General features: G+C 43.2%; 1 long non-coding RNA gene across 1 annotated transcript; it reads left to right on the forward strand.

Moving 5' to 3' along the window:
• The first annotated feature begins 7,939 nt into the window (after positions 1-7,939).
• LOC135370121 (uncharacterized) lies at positions 7,940-10,806 on the forward strand. The gene is made up of 4 exons (XR_010415226.1): positions 7,940-8,077; positions 8,955-9,029; positions 9,951-10,128; positions 10,576-10,806. It is a non-coding gene; the product is annotated as an uncharacterized LOC135370121 (long non-coding RNA).
• The last annotated feature ends 1,204 nt before the right edge of the window (positions 10,807-12,010 follow it).

The following is a 12,010-nucleotide window of genomic DNA, read 5'->3' on the forward strand; positions in this document are numbered from 1 at the left end:
TTGCGCAAGGCAAGCAATATACAAGAGTTCTCGCGGCAGTCAAAAGAAAAATAAGAAGCACGAGTGTATCACTTGAACCGGGTTCATCGTCTCACTATAGCCCGCGTACGCCACTATCTCATTTAAATCACAACATTTGAATACATCGAAGTATTTCCCACAGCGTTAGTAGCACGCATTTAAACCGTAATGCAACAAACATTCGCCAAATAATTCCACTTTATTGCAGGAAAGAGCCCAGAATAATAAATACATGCGTGTGTTTATAGAATATTGCACCTATGGCATGAAAATGGTGTGTCTTAAGGTGCACGTGACCAAACATTAAAAAAATGAGAACAGCATACTAGCCATAAACCAACAGATTAGAACACCTGAAATATTTTAGAGAATTATGAAATGACATTTGTGCATCTTCACAACACTTCAACACAACAAAATATAAATTGGACACTAGCTATATGAGATAGTAATTGCATTAAATTACGTGTATAATGGAATAAACATTTAATGAGCGTTATATCACAGGATGAGGCATCGAGGTACACAGAATATCAGACATATACAAAAAGAAATCCATAGCAGACAGGTCATAAACTAATTATATATAGGGTGATTCCCCGGATCAGGCAGGGTGGTCCCGTCGACCTCTTCAATTTTTTTTTTTCAAACACATATTAAAGCCTTGGCCCTAGGAGGCATATGGGTGCTGAAAGTAGTTGAAAATAATTGGTGGGTATTTTGAATGAATTATCATTCAGATGTGAGCTTCCTACGCAGCATGACGCCACCCATCTTGACATACTCAGCTTTACGTGCTGACATGCTCAGCACCCACAAACTATTTGACATACTCAGCTTATCACTTTTCTTTTTTTTCACGTATTGTCTGGGGTGGGTAGCATTGAATCCTAAGTTGTGAAGATCCTAAGATTTGCCTTCGAGGGAGATAAAAAATCTAAAATTTGCCTCATTTGTAAAATATGGTACGTTTGGGAACCTCACAACTCGTCCCCCAGTTGTGATACCCGAAAGTAATCTACATCATTGTGTTCATCTCGAAATGCCCTTTCTTCGCATAGCGAGTACGTCGTATTGTGAATTGGGGCAACGCCCCCAATAGGCTTTTGTGACGGATATCTACGGAAAATGCGTAAATTCGACACCGCGCATCCCAATATATTCTTGCTCGTAACATCGTTCATTTTGCTCGCAAGCGTTCATCATGACTATTCTTAGTTGTCGTACCTAGACTAAATGGCAATAGTTTAGGTGAGGCATGAAACATGAACGGTATAGTAGTAGCTTATTCGAAAAGGAAACACGAGTCTATGCCTAGCGGTCATGCCTAATATTTTGCACAGTTTATTCTGAACGTATTCAATGCGAACGTAGCGTGTCTCTCGTGTTTGTCCTCGTTCCTGTTTGGATACATCGAAGGATCACGTATCAACCTGCCCATCTAGTAACGAACGTATTCAATGTGTTCATCCCATAGGAACTGTTCGTTAAAGATGACACTCAAACATTTGATGCATTTGACAATATCAACAGGACTATTAAGATATACTATCTCTTTATTTAAACTAACACTTATGTTTTTGGTCGAAATATGATTGCTTCAGTTTTACTACTATTAATGCGTGAAGAGTTTAAATTAACCAATTTTTCCAAGTTGCAAAGCATCTCGTTAGCAGTAGTAGCTATTACATCAATATCAGAGCCACTGGAAAACACGCTTGCATTGTCCGCATACTAAATAAATTCACAATTGACATCAATGTTAACTATGTCATTTAGATATCGGGTATCATATCCGGGTATCTCAACTGGGAGCCGAGTTGTGAGGTTCCCAAAACGTACCATATTTTAGAAATGAGGCAAATTTGCGATTTTTTATCTCCTCAAAGGCAAGCTTTAGGATCTCCACAACTTACAATGCAATGCTACCCACCCCAGACAATATGTAAAAAAAGTGTTAAATAGTTATGAAGATACGTGGCGTCAAACTGCGTAGGAAACGCAATGGTCGAAATGTCCACATCAGAATGATAATTCATTAAAATAGAACCACCGATTATTTTCAGCTACTTTCAGCGCCAATATGCCTCCTAAGGACGATGTTTTAATATACAGGGTGTCCCAGAAAATGTGTCATTGAATTATAATAAAAAAACTACACCACCTAGAGTCATGGGGTCAATGGCATTTGTTCTTACTGGGTTTTTGCCATCTCCTCATGTGAATGTCGTGTAACGTAAGTTTAATTATGTTAATTTTTGCGAGCTTAAGTCGGAAATTTGCCTAGTAAAGGTTACTTTTTTACCTCACCAATGTGAAGAGCGTGTCTAATTTAGTCAAATTAATGATAATTTACAGGGATATTCAGGGGCTATCCCATCGGAAAAAATAGCCTAACATCATGCTCTACGGAGGTCGCACAGAATAGCGCGCGATGAATTTTTCAGCGCAATCTTTGTCAGTCCGACGAAAGGAGGTTGGAAACCCAGCCCTCCCCGACATCGCAGAAAGAGATAAAACAGGCACGGCTTATCACGTCCGACTCGTCCGACTTTCGCTGGGATAATGCTTTCCCTCTCCGAATTTTAGGAAGTGTTACTTTTTCTACTATCGCTCTGTGGGCTGGCTTCGGAACCTTCTTTCGTCGCACTGAGAGCGATTGCGCTCAAAAAGTCATCGCGCGCTATGGTCCGGTGCTCCGAAAAGCATGATATTCGGCTATTTTTTCCGATGGGATAGCTCGTGAATATCACTGTGAATTATCATAAATTTGAGTGAATTCGCCACGCTCTTGATATTGGTGGGGTAAAAAAGTGACCTTTACTTGGCAAATTTCCGAGTTCAGTTCGCAAATATTTACATAATTAAACATGGAGTACATGACATTCACATTAGGAGGTGGCAAAAACCTAATAAGAACAAATGCTGTTGACCGCATGATTCTAGGTGGCGTAGTTTTTTTATTATAATTCAATGACACGTTTTCTGGGACACCCTGTATGTTTGAAAGAAAAAAAAAATCACCACCGTGCATGATGCGGCATGAAATCACCGTATAATAACTGAAGTATACAGGGTGTTCAAATTTAAGCTTCCACTAGCACTTTATAAATAGGCGAACAAAAGAAAACTGGCTGCTATTTTTCTGTTCCTTGAGTAAGAAACAGGTGCTGCATAATTAGCAGCAGCATTTCTTACACAAGTAGCGTAAAGTTACCATCCGGTTTCCTGTCATCGCTGTGTTTGCGTAGCGCTCGTGAAAGCTAATTTTGAACACCCTATAGTTCTGTGTATTGCAGACGTTGCATTTATCGAGCAATGCATCATTACTCATGAAGCAGTCACAACTTACAAGTGATCTTTACAGGTGAGTTGTACTGGTTGTACATGCGTGAGGGAGTAGAGTCTTGTGTATTTCTTCCCAGAATGTGTCGCACAGTAGAAATTTTAGGAGCACCACCTAATGGCAGCTGAGGGTGCATGCGTGGTATTATGCAGTCCAGCATGGCTACGAAAACCGTGTCGTGTCATGTTCCTTGGGACGCTGGACATAGAAGTTTATTGTCATGAGCGCAAAATAATGTGCTTGCTGATATTGTCAAATGGCTACGCATGTCCGTTCAACAGTAGATTCCAAAGATATGCTATTGCATTTCAGTGAGGAAGCTAATCTTCAAACTCTGCTAGCGTCATAATACATGATGCAGATAAGGTCTTCTTCGCCAGACCTGGGTCATCCCGAGAGACCTCCCACATGAAATGGTCACAGGCTGCCAAACATAGCATTCTGAAATCTTTCTCGTCCTTTAAGTAGCATTCAACTGAATTTTGTTAGACCCGTAAATCATTTTATCATATCATTGATGTGACCTGTCGTACTGTCAAATGGGTGCACATGTCTGTGCAGCAGTATATATAGCGGAAGTGATACTGTTTCTAGCGTTTAAATAGGAAAGCTAATCTCGTAAATATGGTAAGGCCGAAATAAATCATGCCGATAAGGTGCTCTTTGCCACACCTGAGTCCATCCCCGCAGAGGCCGCTTACATGAAATAGTCATAAACGTAACATGGATAACATTACTATAACTGGAAACACTCTAGTTCTTTAAGATAACAGTTAACCGAATAATGTTAGACGCGTAGCTCAATTCAGCTGTTTAAGAAGTGAGGCTCCACACGTGTTTTGCAGCACCACCACAACCACCACCTGCACCAGGTTATCGAAAATCGTAACCGTCAAAAACCCAATTTGCTTCATGTCAACACATCATGCTGCGGTATAATCAGCAATAATCATCCGAACTCCTATTACAAGAACGGATTGAGGAATCATTAACAAATATGCTTCAACGGGGAGAAACGCACATCCGAGAAAAACGAGAACAAAAAGAGTCTCACCTGGTGGACAATGGGCGTACGCATACGAATTTGTAGCGAGGAGATAGCGTGGAGAATCACAACTGTTCAAGCAGCGTCGTCCGCGTGCCTTGCCCACATATCGTGCGACGTTGTCTCGTTCGATGCCATCTCTTCCTGTGACAAGTTTGACACAAATTAGATATGAAATTTAAAAAAAAAAACTACAGACACCCAGCGCAAAATCTGACAACTTACATTTGCTAGACCGTGCATGATTGTGAGACCGTGAGACGCCAGAAGCCAGAGGACCGTTAACGAAGCGAAAGAAAAGACGCTTTGCACACTGAACCATGCACGTGTTCTGAGAAGGCAGGGCCCGTATAACAATTGAAAAACAATAAGCGTCAATATAGGCGTAAATGGATAATATGAGACGCCAGAAGCCAGCGTGACCGTTAACCAAGCGAAAGGAAAGACGCTTTACACACGGAACCATCCACGTGTTCTCAGAAGGCAGGGCCCGTATAACAACTGAAAAACAATATGCGTCAATATAGGCGTAAAGAGCTAATACTCCAACGCAGAGCTTCAGTTTATCCGTCAAGACGAAATCATATGCGTCAGGATATAAGAGTAAATCATGTCCGCCGTCCGATTTACGCATAAAACTCCGCCCTTTACGCTTACAGCGAGCGCGTTTACGGGTACTAGGAATAAAACAGAGCTTGACGGATCGGCGTCTGCGATTTTGTCGAACTTTACGCTTAGTAAGGGTAAGATTGGACGTAAGCGTAAATTTATCCGTTTCGTTTCTGAGAGTGTACTGGTAACACGCTCAAATCATTTCTCCACATGTCATGTTTTAAAGCGCGTAAACGTCGCGCTAACATTTCAGCTTTGTCTTCAGCTTTTCATTTTTCATTCAGCTTTCATTTCAGCTTTTCAGCTTTCGACTTCGATTTCACATGTGTGTTGCATCGGCCACTTGACATACCCAACACGGCCGACAAGCTCAGTTGTTGCCGGATACCTGAACGAGTGTGCATATCCCCTTTTACGTGCTGTTCGATATTCCTGTTGCCATGTCCCCATCTGTTTAGGTCTCTGCATCGCTAACAGACGTAGTTGCTTCACAATGCTAACACTGAACAACAAAAGCGTAACATAGAAAACGGACCTTATCAGTCTTCTTATAACGCATGCATAAATGTCTTCTAGTTGACTTACCAATCATTTCGACGATGTATCGCCTAATGCTGTTGGGTAACGAGGCACACGTACCACGCTCAACATTGTGTGATCCCCGCAGCACCTGCCTGAGCAGCGACTAGTGCAGGAGGTGCCTTCCTCTGTATTTCTGCATTGTTCTTTTCGAGGAGGAGGAGGAGTGTCGTTGGGAGGAACCCGAGAGGTCTGCCTGCCTGATTAGGCGGCATGTTTCTCGGGAAGGGAAAGATGGTGGAGAGGAGGAAAGGGTGAAGTGGAAGATAGCTGCGTCCATGGGCCGACTTCAGGGGAACTGTGCCGGCATACGCCTATTACACATCTGAGGGAAACCCAGGAAAAACCCCAGACGGCACAGCCGGCCCGCGGATTCGAACCGCGGACCTCCCAGTCTCCAAGCGCACGCGTTACCGCTGCGCCACCGGAGCTGGTATTGTTCTTTTCATTCTGTTTTTGAGGGGAATAGTAAGCCCCGTGTAGAACAGACATTTCCCTTAACTTTTGTTTTCTTGACCACTAAATATATCCCCCTCCCTCGACAATGCAGCAGAGGGAATAGCATCACCGCTTGGTCGCTGTAGCTTAATACTGCGCTCGCTGTTGTCTCTAAAGACACTGCAGCATTTCTTGGGATCCTCTCATCATTGTCGCAGAATTTGGTTAACCGTGTCATTTGTAGTTTTAACTGCTTCATACTGTTGCTGTCCACAAGATAACTACATATCAGCGAATTAAAAATGTCTTCGGGAACACTCACCGCTTAGCACTTGATGAAGTCAGTAGCGTCTTAGATAGCGGGAAACGTATTTCACATAATTTCATTTTGGCCTGCTCCGTGTGGCTTTAATTGTGTGTGTGCGTGTTGGTGCGTGCAGTAAAAGTGGATAACATGAAGTGTACCGCCATACCTTTCATTGCGTTGAAGTGCGCGCATTAGCGAATATCATTTGAGCGTGGTAAATAAGCAGGACTATATCGGCAGGAGAGTCAGAGGCGGATAATTACGTTTCTACTCAGGAAGTTTGACAGCGATAGTTGAAACGACTGCCGGTGTCTCGAACAAGATTATCGTTTGCGGACAGCACTGCGGAGAGAGTACTGGCGTTTCAGCTTCATCCTGTTCGGCTAAGCATGCGAGATATCTCTAAATTGCTCACTATGCAGGATATACTAGTAGACTGCATGCTCACAGATATTGCCAGAGCCATCGGGAAAGAGCCATCCCAGAGCCATCCCCAGAAAGGTTAAGGTATATAAACGGACGCACACGGGACCAGTAAATTCTCTAGCGCGAACGAACTCAACCAAAAGTACATGAAGCCATCAAGGTCAGGTACAGGAAAGGGGACGTCTTAAAAGTGACCATCTCCGGAGTACTTCAACAGGTTAGAGAAGCTTTAATTCTGATGCGAATCTGATCGATCACGTAAGTGTTTCAAAAAAAGGCGTAACATAGAGGACGGTTACGATTGTCTAACACGAATTTCAGCTATAGCTGTTGTGTGTGGATGTTGACACTTTTATTGGTGATATAAGCACAACTACTTTAGAGTGACGAGCACTGTCTTGTGACCTGTGAAGTGAGTGGTGATGTGTAGAGATAGGATTTGCGGAACGAAAATACTACTAAAATCGGGACACAAGCGGGTCAGAAAACGCCGAAAAATCGGGATACTTTCAGGGATAACGTAGCCATCTCTGAGTATGGTATGTCAAAACTGCTTTTATTAGGTTTAGATGATGTTAACTTGTTCAGCATGACCGAAATCGACAGTCCAGTCAAAAGAGAGAAGACAAAGACAGAAGGAGACAGAGAAAAAGAAGGGAGAAGAAGCGGAGGGTTTTGTGATACAGCGACAGCTATTCCCGAGACCTTTCCGTCAACAGCTACGCTGCAGAAACCTAGAACAAAATGTGGCGGCGAGGGTGCTGATATATGTGTGGGCTATGAGGCGGCGCAGCTAACATTGCAGCAGTTTTAATGCAAGTCAGTACTACGTGTTCTGCTCAAGCTGCGCGTATACTCCTACTCCAGCACTTAGTCTAATATATTGCCAATTGAATCAAGTATGACCCAAATATTCTTCGAGTTCGTATTGTTTTCTTGTGAAGTGATGGTCTCAAAATCCATTTCACATGTTGAAGCCGCGTGTAATTTGTGTCGCATGACGCCTCGTAGCAGAGGAGAGTTTCAGTGGATATGGTAGGGAAGGACGCAACCGCTGTGCTTCCTGTTCGCCACGTTCAACGGAAGTCTTCGTAGGAAGGAAATGAGGTCTGTGCACTGGCGTCAATCGCCTCCACATACGCCTTCCCTTTCTTATCAGAGGCAACAAAACTGGGCAACTCTCTCACGCACGCTTTCTGCGTATATTAGGAGATTGCACTTGTGGAACCGAAACACATATATAGTATTGTGCGTTACCACTGCGACATCCGTCATCACTGCTGATAGTAATATTCTTCGCCTGGTAAGATAGCCTTCTTTAATGTCCCAGGTATCTGACGTTTAATTCAACTGCGGCAGCAGCTTGATATATGCCATTTGCGGGACGTAGGAATGTTTGCCGAACTTTGGGCACACAAGCAAAGAGGCTCAGACTTGTGTGCATACACAGCAGAAATCCTGCAAAGCATTCGTTTTCCAACTTTCTTTGCGAAGGCTTTGCCCAGAGGGTTTTCATAAATTGACACCGGGATCGAACCAGTCAGAGTGGAACGTGGTGTGGTGGGGAATGCCTTAATGGAGAACTGTACGGGTACCTGGCAAACAAAACCAAGTGTTTTTCTTTTCTTTTTTTCTTCTTTTTTGCCTTTTAGGCGTTTATGAAGTTCTCGCCCCCCCCCCTCCCCACACACACACACTGTATGATCTTGCTGTTCCTTGCATAACAGGCAAATAGCAACATGGCTATTGACACGTTGAAGCGAACAGCTAAAACGCTGTATTTATGTTGTCCAAAACAAATTGCAAAATCGACGAACGCAGCCGGGGTACCATACAGTGTGATCTCCCAACAGCTGTCGTCAGGTATGCTTCACTCTGAAACATTGGTCTGGATATGACCTACACAGTAAAAAGCTTAGGCTCTTTTGTACCTTCGCGATATTTTATGTACAAAAATTAAATACCTGAATAATACTGTAACAAAAGTACCGAATATATTTAAAGACGAGATATTTCTCGATGTTCTAGAGTGCGTTTTACCTGCAGTATATTAGATATGAAGGGCACAACTGCCAAGCAACCAGCAAGGTATCGTTTATCAAGTAACAAATGGATGTCATGGAAATCCATGACTACCAAAGACAGTAAAGTCTACTGTTGTTGTAATTCGTCTTCTATAGGAGTTTCGCCTGCCCACGAATAAGTCATCAAAATGAAGTTATTCGCTACTGTGTGTGTCGCTGCCGTTTTATTGGGTAAGGTTGCACACTCTACTTCTTCCTTTGCCTAGTGCTTTATGATTACTCAGCAGACAATATCGACGCAATTGAGGATAACTCCACTTGAGGTTCCACCCAATTAAAATTAATGCTTTGATATTCGATATGGGAAAGAAAATAGTAATTACGCCTTCTGAATTTCTTCTGCTCATGAAATCGGTCCAGGTAGCAAAATTCACAATAGCGCCAGGCTTGACTTATTTCACTTCAATAGTATACCGATAACTTTTGGAGGACCTGATAAATACCATAAGTATCATGCTCACTTCATCTCGTGATTACTTTCATCTCTCTGCAGTAGAGATCTGCAGTTTGGCAGTCCAGAAAGACGTTCTAGCGGTATCTGCAGCATCCAAACCACCAACGTAAAAAAGAAATAAGAAAGAACGACTCTGTCGAGCTGACCAAGTGAACGTTTACATAGTGTTTTTTTTAGGAAAAAATCGTCCCAGAATCAACACCGGACAGGATGCTTCTCCGCGGGCATAGCAGTTACGTAGGCAGCGCAACAGCGTTGCTATTGGACTAGTTGCTGCACGCTTGGCTTGATTGCAGTTTCGTATCCTTAAATATATTGCAACTAGAGTAGCCAGGGCATCAAATAATTGGGAGCACATATTCACTTAGTTCAGGTAATTAGGAACACACACTTTTCGCACGGGACGAAAAATTTTATCACGTGACTCGCGATCGCTTATTGTAATTCCAGAGTACACATTCAGCATCTTATTTTATGGGAACTTCCTCCTCAGGAGCATGGAGAGTGTCATTTTTCGCGATCTCGCATATTTCCCTCTTTCGCTGGACCCGGTATGCCCGTAATCTGCCTGGCTTAGAATCATTTAGTCACACTCTCCTCTGTTCGTTCCTCTGTTTTTATGTCCTTATTCCTGGCAGGTACATTGAGCGCTGGTCCTGTATCCTTGGATTGCACTGATGAGACTGCTGTGCGTGTTCTGCAAACATGTCAGGAAGAAATGAGAGCGAACCCTTTATTGCAACCTCTGTTGCTCCCACATGACGCACCCGAATCACCCGATTCAAACAACGCTCCCGATCATCGTGCTTTTTGCTGGTAGGTGTGCACGAGATAAATCCAGACCTGAAATTCACTGGAATTCCGTTCGAAAACAAAATATCTTATCAATGCATCTGAGCTCAATTCTGTTTTGGTGCTACGAGCTACTTGAATATTCCAGATAATCACTACAATATTTATTCCTACATTGATACCCTTCTCTTTCTTCTTGTTTCCTTGAAAAACAGGCTCGACGTCCGTGTGAGCAGAGCGTTGAAAACAAGCTTAGGCGGTGCCTATTGAAGGAGATGATGCAAATGGAGCAAACTACGCGAAACAAATTCAGTGAAGGACTGCTACAGAACCCCTCAATTTATTTGATGTTTTCTGGGTGAAGTCAGGGTCCGCTACTAATGTTGACCATATGTTGACCATATGTTGACAGCTGGGAAAGCGCTCTTTCCGTTCATTAAGTTTAACTCACCAATACTATGTTTGATGTAGTGGTACTCACATGGCCTCCAGCTGCATGAGAAGACACCTAGGAGTACAGTGCCCTGTCCTTGTCGCAGAGGTGGTGAGCATAATGAACGGAGACCTCAAGCGTTTCTTCTCAAACAAGCCTTGCGATCTCAACCCGTGCTGAGTGCTGATAAGCGCATATCATGTGTCATAGAGGAAGCCACATTTACAGGAGGGATATCTTTCAGGAAGAATAAACAACTTGAAAACCAACTATGTGGTTTGAATTTCATTGGCCATCTACTGGGTGACCTAAAGTTGGAGGTGCTATAGTTCTTGATCGCTCAGACTACGTAGCGAAAGCTCATAAACGACTTAGCGACGTCAAATTTTTTACCAGCCTTTAGAGAAATACCCCACGTCTTCATTCTGCGAAATTATTAACAAAACCATCGACACCTTTTACCAGAGAGATTTAATTGCCCATTATATATCCAAGTTCATGCGACCCAAAGACTTTAAGCCAGGCCAGTGGCGGATCCTAGGGGAGGGGGGGCGACCCCCAAAATGTCAGTTCATACATTGGATTTCCCTCTCCTCCTCCCCCACTACGCGCTCCGACAAAGAAACCGCCCCCCCCCCAAACCGCGGGTCTGGATCCGCCCCTGAGCCAGTCTCGTTTTACCTACTCATCAAGGTACACAAAGAAAATCGCCCAGGGAGGCCCATCATATCCAGCATTAACACCCCGACAGAAAACATTTCCCTCTTCCTCGATAATTGTGTTAAACACATTCCACCTCTTCTTCCTATTCTACTATACTTCTATATACTCCGCTATTCTTGCCACTAAGAATGTTGTGTCGTTATGTACGAATATTCCACACAACGAGGGGTTCTCATGTGTCGAAAACATCCTGAAGTTATATTCGTCCGACGTCCTCCAATGTTATGCAGTAATAACCTTGCTCGAACAAAGGGCTCACGCGTGTCTTCCAACTGCGCCAATGTGTTCGTGGGTTCGATCAAAAAAGTAGCGCTGGAAGTCTGAAATATACCCATTGGTTTACCTCATGTGTGTACTCATTATTCGGCAGGGTAATGAGATATCTTTGAAACAGTTTTTGGTTCATTTTAACTCGCTACACAACTGCATTAAATTCTCATGTCATTTCTCTTATGAATCTTCTATCATAAAATGTGGCAAACTAGCAACATATCTTTTTAAAAAGCCCACCGACAGACGTCAGTATTTGCAATTTAACAGTCACCATCTCATCTGGACAATTCTCACGGTTAAGGCGAATTTCTTCAGACAACGATAACTTCGTGAAGCACGCTACTGACCTGTCCTCAGACTTCTTGAAGCAAGGTGAAGGCAAGGCAGACGCTCTTCAGAAAACAAGCCACAAAGAGAGAGAAGATCTCATAAGACCCTGAATTCCCAGAAACAATAATTCCAACCTAGGTTTTGCCA

The sequence above is a fragment of the Ornithodoros turicata genome, chromosome 1 (assembly GCF_037126465.1).
Source record: "Ornithodoros turicata isolate Travis chromosome 1, ASM3712646v1, whole genome shotgun sequence".
NCBI lineage: Eukaryota > Metazoa > Arthropoda > Arachnida > Ixodida > Argasidae > Ornithodoros > Ornithodoros turicata.